This window comes from Alosa sapidissima, chromosome 17, assembly GCF_018492685.1.
Source record: "Alosa sapidissima isolate fAloSap1 chromosome 17, fAloSap1.pri, whole genome shotgun sequence".
In the NCBI taxonomy this organism is placed as follows: Eukaryota; Metazoa; Chordata; class Actinopteri; order Clupeiformes; family Clupeidae; genus Alosa; species Alosa sapidissima.
Genome location: NC_055973.1, coordinates 16,100,413 through 16,119,269, shown reverse-complemented (window position 1 = coordinate 16,119,269; position 18,857 = coordinate 16,100,413). Strand labels below are relative to the sequence as shown.

General features: G+C 40.4%; 2 long non-coding RNA genes across 2 annotated transcripts in view; one reads left to right on the top strand and one right to left on the bottom strand.

Annotated features, from left to right (window-relative positions):
• Window positions 1-18,857, bottom strand: part of LOC121688670 — a 31,939-nt gene that overhangs the window by 2,906 nt on the left and 10,176 nt on the right. The window contains exon 3 of the long non-coding RNA XR_006024654.1: window positions 9,135-9,247. This is a non-coding gene — a long non-coding RNA (uncharacterized LOC121688670). The remainder of the gene's footprint in view (window positions 1-9,134; window positions 9,248-18,857) is intronic.
• Window positions 5,493-9,802, top strand: LOC121688672. Its single transcript, XR_006024655.1, has 4 exons — window positions 5,493-5,575; window positions 8,470-8,509; window positions 9,125-9,273; window positions 9,497-9,802. It is a non-coding gene; the product is annotated as an uncharacterized LOC121688672 (long non-coding RNA).

Genomic DNA, 18,857 nt, shown 5'->3' with positions numbered 1-18,857 from the left:
ATAAAAGTCTGTATGCATGCAGTGTGCGGATTTGTTTGAGTGAAAATGACTTAGGGAAGTGTTCTGGTAAGACTAGAAGTGAGGTGGTTTTCTCCCACAGCTGACACAATGGCCTCTCTAGGTCAAAACAGAGGCAAACCTTTGGCCAACCTCTCCTGAATGTACAAAAGAACACACACAAACACACACACACACACACACACACACACACACGACCACCACGATCACCACATTCTGACATGGCAAACACCGCCAGCCAAATTCATCAGAAACTTGATGTAACACAGACTGGTAGTTGCTTGTAGGGTACAACCGGGACGATTGAAACGGGGGACGAATTAAACATTCTGGTTTTCTCCGAGTGCAACGATGATAGACAGTTATCATTTGGACAAAACATAGAGCATATTACAGTTTTTCTCGATTGCTTTTACCTGCTTAAGTAAACTAGAACCCACTTGGTCTTCATGACTACTTTCTTTGCACAGCAGAAGTCATCTCTTGCGAATGTGTTCACACATTTTCATTGGGTTTACATATTTCTCACACCCTTTTGCAAAACAGTTAACACAGGTGTCATTCAAAAGCCCCAAACTCTATTGGTTTTCCCATGCTAAACAAAAGGAAAACATCTTTTCACAGGTGGTATAGATTCCTTGCATAAGTCTGAATTTCTGATACACCTGTGTGAAACTCCTTTGCACAATTCTTCAATCAGCAATCATTCATTCTACATAAGAGATGTCTGTTCAGTGTTGCTATTTGCAAATATGGATCTAATGCACATTTAGACAAAGTACTGTATTGCCTATTTGGTGGAGAAAACAGTACAAAAGGTCTTTACTGTATGTCTATTTCGATGAAAGTTGTAGTTCAATGAAATTTACAGTATCTTGTTAGGTGTTTGCTGTATGTCTTACATGTCAATGACAGTTACATCTTGGGAGGAATGAATAATTAGTTTTTTTTATTCAGAAAAATGAGAAAGTAATGAAACAGACATAGCAAAAATGCTCATTTTGAGAACTAGATTTTGCATTTTGTTGCCCAGTGTGTAATGATTGATTAAAGAGTGTTTTTGAATTGGCAACAAGTTGTAGTGTTTGAAGGCAAGATTTGCTTTTGCTGCATGTTTTAAGTGTTTTAAGAGAGTAACAGCCTTTTGCAAGCAAAATGTGTCATTTTGTCCAGAGTGCTTTTGTTCAGACACAGGTGTTAACTGTTTTGAGAATGTGATGTCAGAGTTGACACAGGTATCAAAACGATCGAGAAAAACTGTAACCTCCGTTGCTCAGCCAAATGCCTTCCTGTTACGTCCTTGTATCACGGAGTTACAGGCGATAAACAATTTTTGATGGTCACAAGTTTACTTCATTAGCGGTTTATTTTTTTTGATTATTAAAGAGTGTTTTTCATTTAAAGGTTTGACTTCATGCTTATTCAGTAGAACATTTAGTGCTTTCCCCAATCCCAGACGTTCACATTGCATGTTTGTTTGTAATGGAGGCAAAACAGCCTATAATGCTAAATGTCTATGGCGGGACGATTGAAACACCTGTTTTATTTGTCCCGACCAGGCAGAAAACCCCATTTATTCTAAGTCAATGCACACATATCTGTGTTTATACTATATTTTCTGCAGGTGAGACATGGAAAAGCAGTTTTAGAAAGATGCAAATATATTTGGGGCTATCAGGTAGGGGGTCGAGTTTTGCCATGTTAACCTATGGAGACTGACGGCCTGTGGGTCATGAAGGGCACTTATTTGGATGTGTGGTGGCTTAAACCACGTAAAAACAGAGTGAAATAACATTTTGTACTATAGAAACATTATTTAATTCGAAACATGCATTATTCTAGCTATATTAATGGCATAGTGCATGCTATTTCCATAACCGTGAGATACGTGTTTCACCATGACGGCAATGAGTTGTTAACAGACATGAACCAAGACATATAGCCCAGCAGCAATCTATCTAAAACTAGATGTACCGCAGCTGACCGCCACCCAGTCCAGCACATTTTTACCACAAAAATAAATCACGCTGAAAGGCCTATATGATTCTAACTGTCTCACTAAATTGCATTATCCACACTCAATTCTCACTGGTATCTGCTAGACAACAAGTACCAAAACATGATTAGTTCATAGATTTCACATGTAAAATTCATTTTATACAACCCTACCTCCATCTTGCCTGTTCATAATTCTGAGAAATTCTTGAATTGTGTGCATGTACATGTTTACAGTGTATGTTATGTGTGTGGGTGTGTGTGTGTGTGTGTGTGTGTGTGTGTGTGTGTGTGTGCCTGCGTATGTGCCTGTGCATGCATGCGTACATATGTCTACTGTGTGAGTATGTGTCATACGTATGATTACTGTGAATGTATGTGTGTGCGTGTGTATCTGTTTGTGCACATGTGTGCACATGAAATGTGTTAACATGACCCCTGGAGGCAAAAATCCAGAAAAAATTGGTCATCCTAGGCCCTACATTTCTCAAGATATTCACAGAGAACTGTGTCTGCCCTACCCTCCTTTCGGGGGGTCCAGTCCAGCGGTGGGACTACAGATCAAAACAAAAAACAACGGTTTCATGCTATCCATGTGGGGTTACATGCCCACCAAGTTTTGTGTACCCCGGTCTTTCAGTGTCCCGGGAATCCTTATTGGTGTACGTCACTAAATGTACACATAAATTATTTTATTGTAAGGCCCCCCATGAACGAAAGTACACAAAACTTTGCATGCATTCGGAGGGTGTCATAATGATCCTTAACTTTTAATTTCGTGCAGTTTTGACCATGTCAGCCAGAGATATTGTGATGAAAACACCTAATTTTTTTGCTTTTTAATTTTTAACTAGGTGGCGCTATACATGAAATAAGTGGTAATGGGATGGGTTGACATGCCCCCTTAAGACCAACATACATAAAAAAGGTGGACCTCCTAGGCCCTATGGTTCTCGAGATATTCACAGAAAACTGTCTCCGGCCACCTACAGGCCAGTTGGTGTATAGTAACATAAATTAATTTATTGTGTGGCCCCCCATGAACAGAATTCCACGAAACTTGGCGTGCATACAGAGGGTGTCATAATGATCCTACACTTCCAAGTTCGTGCAGTTTTGACTATGTTAGGTCACAGATACCTGCGATTACAACATCTCATTTTTACTTTTTTGTGTTTAACTAGGTGGCGCTATACATGAAATGAGTAGTTATGGAATGGGTTGACATGGCCCCTTGAGATCAACAACCAAAAAAAATGGTCCTCCTAAACCCTACGGTTCTCGAGATATTCACAGAAAACTGTGTCTGCCCTACCCTCCTTTCGAGGGGTCCAGTCCAGCGGGGGGGGCTACAGATCAAAATGAAAAATGATGGTTCCATGCTATCCATGTGGGGTTACATGCCCACCAAGTTTCGTGTACCCCGGTCTTTCAGTGTCCCGGGAATCCTTGACGGAAATTTGGGCATGCGAAAAAAATAAATAAATAAATAAATCTGACTAAACCTATATGACCGCCACTTCGCTGCGCGGCGGTCATAATAACACATACTTGAAGTACCATTCATGATATGTTGTCAAATATTGAAATTGTGGGAAGTTGTGGGAAATTTACATAATTTAAGCTGTATGTTTCATTCGTCCCCCATGCTGTTTCATTTGTCCCAGCCAGGAGGGACGAATGAAACAAAACGCACGTTCGACTTCTCATTAAATAACTCTTGAACGGTTTTGTTCAGAGCTGTAAATGCAACTGTATTTGACAGAGGATAGATGTAGGTTGCTAGGGGCAAAATATTAACTTTCAGTGTTTTACGATGTCTTTGTAAATTACGTTTAATTAAGAAGTGTTTCATTCGTCCCGGTTCTCCCCTACTGCCCAGAAACAAATCCTCCAACTCCTTGTCAACGGCAACTGGCCCTGCTGCTCAACAATTGTTGGAATCCAAAATTTGCTTATATATACACATGTAAATTTCTAGCCTGGCGGGCCATCCTATATCATTGAAATGTATAGTCTGGAATCGAACTTCGCTTAATCTAAGGGGCGGGCAGAGAATTGTCTTTCAAACTGCAATGCAATAGGCCAGCGCTACGACCATATCCGTATCCGGTCGGCAAAACGGCAAATACATCCTTCTTCGAAAGGAATGACTTAAGTGCATTGTGTTGCTCAACTTTCAAAGAAAAGCACAAGTCCAACTCCTCCAAAGTTGACGCCAACGCCGATTCAAACAACCGCTCTTCGTTCGCCATAGCCACCTTCCTTGTTGTTCACCGTTGCAGGACTATCGTTATCCTGTTAAGCCCGCCTCAAGACTCTCTAACAAAATAGAGCGCTGTGATTGGATGACGTCCACGGCGTCAGCCAATAGAAATCCCTATGGTTTGATACTAGACATACAGGCTGAGCAAATTAATTTGCCGCCCTAGGATGTGTCTAGATTTCTAGGCTAGTAAATTTCACAAATTGTTTGCAAAAATAAATGTTCTCTACTGGTAGCAAATTGTGTCACAAGGCATTGGCGATTGAAGTCAGATTTTTGCATTAGGTGGTGATACAGTGGTTATGGGCTGGGTTGAACCACATCTTTGAGACATACCACATAAATGTCATAATCTTGGGCATAACAGTTAGTGAAAACTGCTTTCAGTCTCCCGGCTTTCGGGGGAGACAGTGCAGAGCAGAGTAGCTCCCGGGGACCAGAAGCTTCTATTCCTTAGTGGGGCTTCATGCCTTCCAAGTGTCATGTGCCCCAGTGTTTCAGTGTCTTGGGAATTGTTGCCCAAAAATCAACCAAAAAAACTTAAAGCCATATTGTCATGTGTCATAACAATAGCCAGGCATTGGGTCCACTCACTTTGCCCCCCCCCCCATCCCCCTATTTTGTCTTTTTTTCTCCCTCCCTTTTTCTTGGAGTCTGGGGTCAAACAAAAGTGCTGTTCTGTTATTAACTCAAACTGGAGGGATTCTAGTGTCAAGAAATCCAACCTCATTCCTACTCAGTCTCCAGGTTTGGGAATGTGCCATGCTTCTCAGACACTGGAAGGGGGGCAGAGCTTGAGAATTCCTATTTCTCACCACTGTTGGGATGAGAGGCAGAGTGAAAGGGAGGAGGGGGAGAAAGACAACGACAGCAGGAAGACATGACGATTGACATAATGATGGAAACATTAGATGAAACGAGAGGCTTATAGAAGAAACATAAAAAAGAGAAAGCTGTTGTGAAAAGACAAAAATGGATATAGAAACAACGCGACGATCACTTCATGTCAGCTTAAAATAAAACACTGATAAAACATCGACTGTACTCACCATCGTCACTCACCAATATTTAGGCAGTATTTAATGAGTTGGTCTGAATGTTTTACATTTTGTATTAAAAAACATGTTCTACATAGCAGTACATAATGTAACCACTGTATGGAACTCCTGATAAAGCACAACTCTCTCCCCTTTGCTCAATGATTCTTTCTATAGCCACAATCACCATCATTCTCTTCAAGGTCACAAACTAACTGAAAGAAGTCTGCAAGGACGGAAAAAGTATTTTTTGGTGACGGTGAGTCCTAAATATACATCTGTATAATAATACACTTCTGCCATTGTAGTGGTCATATTACGCATCACTGTGCAGTACATCTAGATTTTTACAACTTGTGTCAGTGCAGTGCATGTGTGTGTGTGTATGCGCCTAACAGTTTGTTTGTGTGTGTCTGTACAATGACAGTGTGTGCATGTGTGTGTGTCGGTGTGTGTGTTTGTGTGTGTGCTTCTATTCCTTGGCCTATGAAACCAAGTTTCATGTGACCCAGTGTTTCAGTGTCCCATAAGTCGTCAATCAACTGGAAAAAGAAACAAACAAAACCAAACCTATATGACCAGGGCAGCCGTGGCCTACTGGTTAGCACTTTGGACCTGTAATCGGAGGGTTGCCGGTTCAAACCCCGACCAGTAGACAAGGCTGAAGTACCCTTGAGCAAGGCACCTAACCCCTCACTGCTCCCCGAGCGCCTGCTGTTGATGCAGGCAGCTCACTGCGCTGGGATTAGTGTGTGCTTCACCTCACTGTGTGCTGTGTGTGTTTCACTAATTCACGGATTGGGATAAATGCAGAGACCAAATTTCCCTCACGGGATCAAAAGAGTATATATACTTACTTATACTTATGACCACGCTGGTCTAGAGCTAGCGGCGGTCATTATGTTTATGTTTTTTGGTTATGGTTATGGAATTTAGCAGACACTTCTGTGTCAGAACAAGGGTGACATACAAGGGCGATTTTGTAAGGTATGCAGCATCAAACAACAGCATACAGCACACAGGACCGTCTGAATGCATCTCTTCCTCATCAAACCACAGACATCAGTAGAGTCAGCATTAAAGTTTGCTTTGGAGGGTAAGAGCTCTAGTCTGCGTTACCCCCCTGGGTGGTCATACAGTAACGCTCATTAAGCTTGTTGAGAAAATGGGACCCCCACCCCACCAACATCACCACTACCAGCAATACCTCTACCACCGCTCACTGTCATTGCAAAAATAGACAGATTAAGGGCAAAGGCCAGCGTCATTCTCCCCAATTACCCACTAACTCCCACCCCTCCAACCCCCACCACTCCCAACCCCCCCCCCCCCCCCCCTTTTCCAAAAGCACGCTGAGACACTGTGGCCTTCAAGGTGTTAGTTATGATGAGAGAGAGAGAGAGAGAGAGAAAGGATAACAAAAGGAGAGGAAGAGGGGAGGAAGGAGGAAGAATAGAGACAGAAAAAGAGTGCAGAGAGAGAGAGAGGGGGGAGGGGGGGTGCTGGGGGACAGATAAATAATACATTATACATTAGTGTTTGTAAATGATGTAATATAAGGTAACACTTTATTATAATGTGTCGCTGTTACAGTGTACCTACCTAATTAGGTACAGTGGTACAACCTGTGTAACAACATGTACTATCAGGTACAATTATTGTACTTGCATTATGTATTTGTGGGTACCTACATATAGTTGTTACATTGTAATACTCAGTGCTTTTACAAAACTTTGCCAATTTGCCTAAATTTTCATCAGAGGCAAAGAGCTGACCTGAGACCTGCTGGATGGGGTAAATCTGGTCATGATAGATTATATATAGGTATATGACACGATGAAACAGAGGTCATTTAAATATTATATATTATTCACAGTAATAAAGCTTTGCAGGAAGACATATTTTAAAGTTGTTTGAAAATACAAAATATTTTTATGGGCAATCAAAATAGTTAAATTATCACAGAATATGATGTGGCTATTTTATTTTTGCCGTGGGTGCACCCTCTTTAGCAGAATATATATTACTGTAAGATAAAACAGACCTGCTCATATCTCTTCACATGAGCACTTGTTGATGCGTATATTATTACCAATAAATACGTTCACCTGCACTTCTGCCAAGGCGCAGCAGTTATTACAAACGCACACTACTGATATAGGGAGCATGCTAATAACTTCCTCTGCTGTACTGTACATTCCTTTGAGTAAAAACAGCCTTAGATGAGTTAAATAAGAAGATGTGAACGAACAGGCTATAGCTCTGTTCGTGCAGAAATGTGTTTAGTACTCGAGAAGAATCTGTGTGTTTGTGTCTGTTTCCAAGAATGCCAGAGGCTGCTACTCCATTGGAGATCTTTACACATGAGCCTGGGAGTAACATCCACCTGAAGTGTTTGACTAATAAATCGGATGAATGGAATGACCTAACGTGGAATAGGGCAAGTGCAAAGGGGGTTGAATATATAGGACATTCGGCAATAAAAGAAACAGGAATATACCATATTTATGGTAACAATGAACATTTCAAGCTACATACAATTGACACTTTCATCTTTAACATTTCAAATGTTCAGCCATCAGATTCAGGGGCATACTGCTGTGTGAGGATAAAATCGATAGGAGCAAACGTAATCCTAAATGTGGCTGTGCTGGTGGTGAAAGGTGAGTGTGACGGAAATTACCTGGAAAATGAGTGAATTTTAACATTTAAAATAGTGAAAATGACACCTGAAAAAAAAATGAGATGATGATTTTAGTCTGCCTCTGTTCTTACAGGGAATCTACATCAGGCGCGTAACTAAAATGTTCTATTTGTGGAACGTACTCTACAATAATAAGCTTCCATTGTAATCAATGGAACTGACCTCACCAAATGCGATAGCAATGCCTGTGTTCCAAAAATTAGACGAGTCTCCTAAAACTATTCTTATGCTCTGCAAATAGAGGGTTCACTTGCAGACCCAGTGTGGGCCGAGCTTTACAGTCATGAAATTAAGGACATAATGTGTGGGTGTCTGTGTGTGAGTGTGTGTGTGTGTATCTGTATGTGTGCGTGTGTGTGTGTGTTAGGAGCACAATACTATAATAATGTAGTTATGTAATGTAATTATTTATAAATTATATATAAAAATTATACTCTATTTATTTACAGAAAAGACTTCTGCTGTCCACCTGTCCACTTCACCCACCAGGTATTACAACCACTATGATAACCACTATGGGATATGCACAGATCAGAGTCTTCTGGGTCTGTGTGAGATATGGAAATTTTATTTTATTACCTTGCCTCTCTTACTATCCATATTTATTTTATGCTGGTCTCTAGACTTTATTCTTGCACTGTTGCACTGTTGGACTTACTCATTTGCACCAACACCATGACACTCACTCACACAGAGCACCTTACCTTACCTTATGCACTGAGAACCACAGGCTCAGTCCCTGCTTTAGTCATTGCAAGCGCCTCATGATTAATCACCCACTGTGTGGATACTGTTTTTAGACTTGATTTAGATTTAGTGTTATTTAGTATAATTTGTATTTTAGTATATTCTTTATCTTCTACTGTCCTTATTGCTTAGTTGTGTTTTTTATATTATATACTATATTATATACTTTTTTCAGCTGTTAGTGAATGTGTGTGTGATGTCTGTATGCTACTGAGACCTTGAATTTCCCCTTATCTATCTATCTATCTATCTATCTAAATTGTCCATGAGATATTAATCAAATGTAAAGTTTATATAGGCATAATTTCTAGAAAAGCCTCTTGTCAACATTTTTACTCCTTCCTTTTACCTTTCCAGTTCTCCTCACCTTTCCAGGAGCACAGAGAAACCTCAGCAGAAGGACTGTGAGGATCTGGTCACTGTGGTCCTGAGTCTGGGCCAAGCTCTGCTCCTGTGTGTGGCTGTGATTGCAGTCCTGGCCTACATTACCCATATGAGAAGAACTGGTAGGTAAAGCAGTAATAGCTGCACTCATGGTATACCAGTGAAATGCAATTAAGGCAGACAAAGCATTGAAGTTGATATTTACACCAATGTGTGTAAAAACTCCGGCGAGGTGTGACTCTGGTGCAGAACGACAGTCAGGTACAGAAACAGTGAATGAATCTTGGGATAGTGACAGACAAAGTTCTCTATATAAAGCACAGTATTCATGTCTTTTTTCCACAGGAGGACACAGGCATTTAACAAAAACTGTCTGACATGGGAATCAATAAACAAGAAGAGTCCAATATACGCAGTGCAACTAAACCGCTATTGGGCATCAACCAGACACCTTGTTAGATTTGCACCTATAAGCATTTTTAATGAATCAACAGTTCTGATGTAAAATTATTCCAATATGCTGGACATTTTGCTGGACTCCTTTTGTCTGGCTATAAAATGTGTTCATGCATATAAAGTAGGAATGGAAAATAGATATGAATGTGTACAAGTAACATCTATGATATGTGTAATAACTGGAAGAAAATATCTGTAAACTTATGATTATGAGACTTCTCTGGTTTAAATAAAATGAAAACAACTTGGAGGATCAGAGAATGTGTAAAGTCATTTGAAAGTCACTCAACTCACACAAGAAAAGAACATTTATAGCTGCAATGAACAGTTATTTAGTCTAGCTTTGTTCTCACTCTAGGAAAGTAACTTCTAGATTTGAATTTAAGGCAATTACCCTCTGTATACCCGTGTAGAATGATAAAGTCACCCCTTAAAAAGGATAGTTTTAGTGAGCCACCTAATGGGACACCTTCAAATAATTTCAATAATTTAGTTGAAAAAGCCTGGATGTTGTTCACTAGAACATATAGTTGATTTAAACCGTATGTTGCAGGACATATACTGAGATTGAATTACCAATAAACGCAACACATTACGTATACCTAATATAAATGGAAAGCCTGTCTACCAGGCTTGGAATTTCACCATTTTGGGGGCAAGGCCACTTGGCCTTCAGTTGGGCATATTTGGTGGGGGGCACAAAGGCCACATGTCAGGGCACCAAGGCCAAAGTTAACTATACAGTAGTAGGCTATAAAAATGAGTGAAATTGTATTTAGCCTATTCAATAGACCTGCATCACTGTATGAAACAATAACATGAAACTGAAAAATCACTGTATGTACAAAAACATGAAACATGACATATTACATAGAACTGTAAATCATCTGATCATCTAACATTTACAGATATCTAGGCTATATTTAACATTTATTTTATTTTAGGCCTGTTATGAAATAATGTATTGAACAATTTAAGCACAGCTCAGCCAGCGCATGCTTGACATTTTGCGATCATTAAGGCTACTTAACTCTTAAGTGCGCCACATACTCGACGCACCCGACCTGTAGCGCGACAATGTGACGTCACAGAAGCACCGTAACCATTTATACTCGCGCGTCGTGGTCACGACACTAGTTGCAATATTCTCCTGAACAGAGGTGTCGCTGTTGTGAAAAGATTAACGCTAACTACGTTACACAGCAGAAGAAGCTGCATTAAGAAACACTAGTAGCAGAGAATGTAAACGGGCTCTGCTATTAGCTAGCCTCTGTGATGGTACTTCAGACTTTGGTTGCTACTATTCACAACTACCACCATCATTATCATCTAGTTTCCAAGGTGTGCGCACAGGTAGATAGATAGATAGATAGATAGATAGATAGATACTTTAGTCATCCCGAGGGAAATTTTAATAATTTAAACAGTTTAGTTAGCTGGCTAGCTAGCTAGCAGCTGGCTGAGTTTGTGTAATTTCCTGAAGTGGAAAGAGATTTTGTTCAGGCCTTAATAGATATCCTTTGTTTGAAAATAAATCGTTTCTATTCTTTCCTCTTAATTCCATGTGTTGCAACTCTCACTGGTAACTTTACTTATCCAGCAAACTATTACAAATTCACGACTGTAACAAAACACTGCAACTCTCGTTTGCCCTCGAACTAGTCCATCTTCCTGTTTCCGCTTTGTCGCGCTCGTCTGAAAAAAAATGAGTGGTGCGCTACCTCGCGCTACCTGGCTAAAATCCTGGCGCGCCAGCAAGATCTACGTCATTTTGACGTCACAGTGTCGCGCTACCGGTCGGGTGCGTCGAGTATGTAGAACGCCTTAGTCAGCTGTATATCCTCTGATTTTAATAGTTACGGACATCTAGGCGATATTTGTAACATTTATTTTGTATTTGGCGTGTTATGAAATCACATAGGGAAAAAGTATATTAAACACGTTGTGAAACTTAAAGCCCAAACTTGGAGACATGCATGTCGAAATTTGCTACAAATTCAAAACCGGATTACTCTGGAATGACTAACTGTACAGGGGACTGCTTTAAACCTTCGTGTTCGGTAAGGTCTGCTGTTTATTTTGATATATGGTTTGCCATGTTTTGAACGAAGGGTTTGTTAAGTATTCCAAAATGAATGGGTAGGGAGATGGGCGCAGATCCTAGAATATATGATTCAATTTAATCATAGTATTTATTTGTCTCGCGAACCATTCACCATACGGCTAAAACGTTCCACATACTCGACGCACCCGACCATTAGGGTTGGGTATCATTTGGATTTTATCCGATACCGGTGCTAAATCGATACTTTTAAAACGGTGCCGGTGCCGAAACGGTGCCTGAACCGGTACTTTGTTTTTAAAATGTTTTAAATTAAAATGGTCTAAAGCATGAATTGCTTTTTTTTATTGTTGATAAGACAAATTTGAACATGAAATTGAACTGGCATATTCAATTTTACAATATCTCATTGCTCCTACGAATAATACATTTAAATGTTAAAACAGCTTGCCATGCATGCACACACAATGGTAGGCTAAAGCTCTGCTTTCAAGTTTACCCAGTGTGGGCGTTTTGCAATAAGGTATGTTAAAACCGCTTGCCATAAAACTGCCAGGTCATGGACAACGGCATTTGCAAGCAAGCTAATCTACAGGGACTCTACTTTCCAGTTAATTCAGTGTGTTCCCAAATGCTTCAAGAAGTTTCATGTCTTCCCCCATAACACGCAAGCAAAAACGTAGTTTTGAACATGTTAGGCTACATGTCGGTGTTGAAGTGTTTAGATTCCCAACGCTAGCCTGGTAGCCATTTTAACAGCAACTATGGGATATGCGCTAACACCAGTCAGCTGAGTTTAATTAGCGATAACGTACGGAGATGGTTTCGTAGCCTCTTTGACAGCTCAGTGACAGTGACATCAGGTATGTAACCTACATATTTATGTTTTTGCCAGCTAACTTTTAACATAATCTTCATATTCATTGCTATATGGGCCTCATGCACATGAAAGATTAATATCATGCCATTATGTTGTTTAGAACACACTTTGAAATAAAGTTTTCACCTTATAACTTTGCTGATAACATTTTAAATAAATGCCAGTTAGCGCATTAGCAAGGATATTGTGTAACATAGGCCTACTGTTGATGTTGTTTCATAGCCTTTTGCTTGTGTGTAGTTAGGCCCACTGCTAGATTTTGACAGGAGCTCGTGATATCGCTTTAAAGTAAGCTACTTGGGCTCACACAAGCTGTCAAACACTGTCCATCCACTCTCCTAGTGCACCCCTCTGGTTTATACATCCAGTGTTTGTGTTGGGTAACTGTATCTGGATGCGTTGCTATCAGAGCAAGACGTTAGAGATGGCGCATGACATGCAGCGATGCCTATTAAAAAAAAAAAAAAAAACCGCTATTTAAGCACCGAAATTAGGCACCGAAATCCACTTTGTTATTCGATGCAGTTACTACCGTTTGCGTCGGCACCGGTGCCATATTAGAACCGTGTTTCGGTGCCCAACCCTACCGACCATAGACTGTATATATAGAACTGGACAGTGTGGTTGCATTCAGCAGTGTTCTATGGAATTGAAGCCGCCGAGGCGACGCCATCTTGGAAAATTTGCAACCAATTTGAAGTGCGGCTGCGCAGCAGAAGTTGAAGCATGCGCAGTGAAGAGGAGTCGTGGTCAGGCACGCCCACTCAGCGAGTTAAACACGCCCCTTGTCGATAGAAACCCGCCCCCTTGTCCTTTCCACAACACAGGTCGATAATGAGGTCGACTCGGCGCCGAAAGCTAGCTGGCCGGATGAATTTAGCGGCTGTGAGTTAGCTAAACAGCACAAACAACAGTCTTCGGTTTGTTCTTGTCTGGTAAGTGTTGTGTATCAACTGAAACGTTTTTTTTTTGTCTATTGTTGTTCTTAAATACATCTAAGAGAGCTTATTATGTTGATTACAGACTGTGAGAAATTAGTATGGTGAATACCAATCAGCTAACAACAGAAATACGGACAGCGAATTACATGCTAACGTTAGCAGCTACATTAACGTTACTGTAAACTGTAGGCTAAGTTAGTCATTGAGGTGAAGATTAGCAAACAGCTCCCGTAAGAGTCGATGCATGTTTAGTCGGTTTTATTAGTTTTTGCTGTTTTCAAATATCTCAATCTGAATGTATGCCATCTCAAGATGGAGTAACCATTGACTGTACATGGAGATTACACAGTCAGTACAGTTTATGATGTGATAAAGCAACGTAAGTTAACATTATATGAAGCATGGACCTCATCAACTTGTCATATTAATGTAACTACTAGCCAGTTTGCCAACGTTGCATTTTTTCTAACGTTAACAACAAAGACACCTCCGTTAGAGCTACATCTGTGACGGTAGGTCGGTAGTTGTAGACCGCATAAGTGAATGATCGATAAATGCAACGCCTTCATTAAACACTACGCCAAGAACCAGTCACAAATTCCCAGGGATATTGATATGACATGAGAAGGTTTTTTTTCAAGCTGACGCAAGTTGATAACATTCACATATTTAAATATAGAATTTAATATTAAAATCGCATGTTTAAACGTGTAGTTAACATTAGGTAGGCAGTGACATTTATTGCACACATATATTTAATTAATTGGTATTACTAGTGGTGTTGAGTGCCTCATTATATGCTTTGTAATATTGTAAAATTGTCTGACTAACTTTATTGTAACTTTCCTTTTTGCAGATAAGGTATGGGTGATGGCTGAATGTACTGGAGGTGGCGGCAAGGTCTCCATTAGTCTGCAAGGGAATGCCTACGTGAAGTGGTTTGGCTGGGGTGGTCTGAGGTGGCATGTCCTCCCCCTTTCTCCAAGTTCCCAGACATTCATCTCCCTGACACCACCCACTGTCACTGGATCAACCTGAAGCCCCTTATACATGGGACAGGGCACAGCACCACTACGAAACACATGACTTTCAATAACTTGCGTGGCACCAAGATAGGTCTGCCGCTGCTCTGAACCTTCTGTTAACCCTCTAGGCGCCACTGTCGAGTTTACTCGACAAGATGCGGTACTGAATAAAACGGCCGATTTAGTCAAATAGGGGAAGTTAGCAGGGTGTTAGTGGTGTGGCGAACAAGGCTGGAGGTAGCCTAATAGCGCTAGCTTCTGTCTTTTGCCTCTCCACAATCGCGGCGACAGTAACGTGGTGGAGCCTTTGTCTAATGCGACTGGGTATGTTAGACGAGGTCGAAGTGCTCATAGGAGAGTTAGGGGGAAACGTAGTGGTAGTGTGGGTAGTCGCAATGAGAATGACAGTAGGCCTAGTCCGAGCTGCGCAAATTCTCTCCACTCGGCGCGCGCGAGGCAGATCTGGCCATGCTGCTCGCATGGTGGAGGTGGTGACACGCTCTCTCCCTCTCCCACACACACACACACACACACATTAGGTCATGCATAGTCTATCACAAGATGATGGGAATGCCGGCCCTGTATGGATAGGGATAGGGAGTCATTATCTCTACAGCAAAAGGCCTGCTACATAAAAAAAAAAAATGTCAGCCATTTATTAGTAATGATTTACACTGTTGATTTGCTATCTATTTCCCTAATCATTTAGGACATACACTATGTGTTCCTTTTTGTGTGTTCATGTCCTTGTGATGTGTGTGTCTTTGTCAGCTAAGAAAAAAAACATAAACAAAAACAACAAAAAGAAAAAAAATACTAACATTTTCTCTTGTCTTGTCTCGTCATCTCACTCCTGATCTGTGCCTTGCCGTGGCAAATGAGCTTTTGAACTAAACAGGTCTTGTCTACTTGTGTTTGTGTGTCATCTGAATAATCTATATGTGCCCCATACATGGAATCAGAGTGCCTACTGTATGGAAAATCTCTACAGCAAAAGGCCAGTCTACCGCTACATGCATTTGGTTTGTTTCGGCCATTTATTAGTAATGATTTACACAGTTTGTTCACTACTTACTGTTTACCTGAGCATTCAGTATTGTGCAATATAGCATACAGAAGGTGAGGGACATTTTGGGGGGAAAGAAGTGGTGCATTTTATCATTCAAACATGCGACTTTTCATGAAAATTCTATAATCCAAGATGGCCGCCACCATATGACGTCATAATATGCAAATTAGATATAAACATTTAATCTCTACATAAACTTTGGGTCATCCTTAATATTTCTCTAATTTACAGAAAGTCTCTATCTCTTATCACTTTTAAGATATAGCCTTTTGAAATGAAGATGTCAAAATTGATCGTTTCGGAAAAAAACCTCTGGCGCCTAAAGGGTTAACTTGACATCATTCATACTTGAGGCTGTACACATCACTTTGTTTCTATTTTCTTTATTGATGCCACCCAAACTTCAACTTTCTGTATGCCCCTGAACTCACACAAATTGTAAATTGCAATGCGCCATTTAACCAGTGGTGTAGTCTAGTTAGCTGTAGTGGTGGGTATACTGTGAGCAATCCTTGCCTATTTTAAATGGGTATACTGAGATTGTGATGCTTTTTAAGTGGGTTTACTGTGTAGTCCTGTGTATCACATAGACTATACCACTGCATTTAACTGCCTTGGTATTTAACAGTAGCCTACACACAGATGTAGAAGTTAGAAGAACATTAATATCAGAATAATTATTGGTTGATACTAAATCAATTTTTAATGTTTTTATTTATTTTGTTTGAAGTATCATTCAGAATGCCGCCTGGTCTTCAATCAGCCTAAGAGGACACATGTAACCCCTCTCCTAGTTACTCTCCGTTGGCTCCCTATAGTAGCCAGAATTAAATTTAAATCTCTCACTTTGGCCTATAGGACACCGACTGGATCTGCTTCTTGTTATTTTGATTCAACGATCAAGATGTACATCCCCAACCGCCCACTGCAGTCTTCTGTTGAGCGTCTGTTATGTCGACCAGTCTTAAACGCTAGGTCAAATTCAAGACTCTTTCCCTCAGTGGTTCCATGTTGGTGGAATGAGTTGCCCAGTGCTCTTCATTCCTGTAATAGTTTTTGGTCTTTTAAGAGTGGTCTAAAGGCATATCTGTTCAACATGCACTTAGTTCATTAAGCGCTTCTTAAGTGTTATGATTTGTATAGTACTGTGTTATTTTCATTAGGCTGTTGATTAATTTGACATGCCCCCCCCCCATTTTCATGGTTTATTTCATTAGGCTATTGATTGATCCCTGTTAAATGTAAGTATTATATTGTTTTGTATTTGTATATGGCTTTGGACAAAAGTGTAACCTAGCCATCATAATGTGGTATTGTCTTATGCACTTGAAGCAAAAAATAAAAATATGTTTCTTTAAATGTAGTACCACTTTAAACACATGACTCACTGAACAGCAAAGTAGCTTCCTGATTATGTGTACAATGTCTACAGAGTATCCTGATGTAGTAGGTCTATGTTCTCATATTTTTACAGCTGACATGAAGGCATTACATTTTTGATTTATAATGGAGCACCCTCTCTGGTGAAAGACTAGTACTAGCAACCCTGTGGTAGAGTCATACGATTACAGACATATTGAGAGAGCCTATGATGAGTTGTCACAGTTTTCAATTTAGACGTATTGAAATGGGGTACGTCTACGGGAGGATTTACACATCACTGGCAAGACCTGATCAAATCATACCAATGCAAAATGTTTCTCCAGCAGTGCAATCGCAGGTAACAACGATACCTTAACTCAGCATTTTCAGATACCGCTGTTATGAGCATACTAAGCAAATTGTCCATTTGTAACTTTGAATCCCTCCTCACGTTAAGCTATGGTCCAATATGTGTTCACTAAAAAACAAGTAACGTTATTTGTCTGGCTTATTAATAAATGGTCATACCGAGGTTGTCGACCTAGCAGGCTAGGTGACGTTTATTGCCATTCGTGCAAAACTAAGCAAGAGTTAACGTTAATGAAACTTACTGTAACATCGCCTTCTCCCAGTGACTTAAGTGTATTCAAATGAAGTTGCAACGGTGGTGGCGGCAATCACTGGTTACATTAAACCATTTGAAACAAGTAGGACTATCAATATAGCAGAGCCCTTTTACTTTACCTATCAACTGGCTAATGCTAGCATGATTTAGCATGCTATAAGCTAATATACTTAGCATCTACGAAAGAACAGCACATTTTTTCACTAAGAATCTGTCACAACTAACAACGATGTCTCTTACAAACAATCACACAATGTATGACTATCAATATGTATTTAATCAGACTGTGATAAGATATAGCCTAATGATAATAACAGCAACACTTATTTAGGTTAGATTACGTGTCGATATCAGGTGTCGTTAAAATAAGGTAGCGACAAAGCGTCGAGTCTGCTGCCAGCCAGCTGTCAATCATAGGTGTAAACACGCCCTTTTTAGATTTGTTAAAATAACATTTAAAAAAAATATTTCAGCGAGAAAAGAAAAATAGTGTGTATTGAAGCATCTTGAAAACTATTTTTTCGAATAAAAAGTTGTAGATGCAAAAATAGTTTTAGGTGAGAAAAGTGACACGGAAAGTTGCCTACTTGCTCATTGAAATACATGGAGATGGGCGGAGTTACGCTTTGTACTGCAACCAGCCATCAGGGGGCTCTGGACTAGCGCTCGCATCACTCTTAAAGAAGCCCTATGCAGGTCTGGTTATTCCTTCGCTGTTTCTGGGTTTTCGCCTGATTTGGGCTTGCATTTTTCACGACATAGCTCCCCCTGCAGCTTCGGTAGCAAGTGACTGCTACGCTAAACCCCCACTAGCTAGCGAGCTAGCCATCAATAAACCAAGCTAAACACATAGGGCTTGGTTGAGCAAACACATTGTTCAAGAGACTGTCAAATCACATTACAAAAACGAAGTTACAAAAACGAAGTTCACCCAAGGGTAGGCTACTTACAATTTCAACAGCAAAAAAGCCAAGTCGGAGTCCATTTTGCAGTCTTCTTAGAAACTACAATCTGACTAGCCTGGATTTCCAGGGTACAATGTGACTACATTTTCGAGTATTTCCGCCGAGTTACATCCGGATGTGTTCGGACCGCGACCAGAAAGTTACATATTCGTTTTTTCCGCGGAGAAGCACTAGGGGGAGACGAAGCACCCACCAAACGACCCAAAAAGTGTTGTAGAACCATCACAACGACTCTCAACCTGCATAATTAAGGTCATTTTTGCTAAAATTGTTGCATAGGGCCTCTTTAACAGACGGCACACTGTCCAGTTCTATATATAC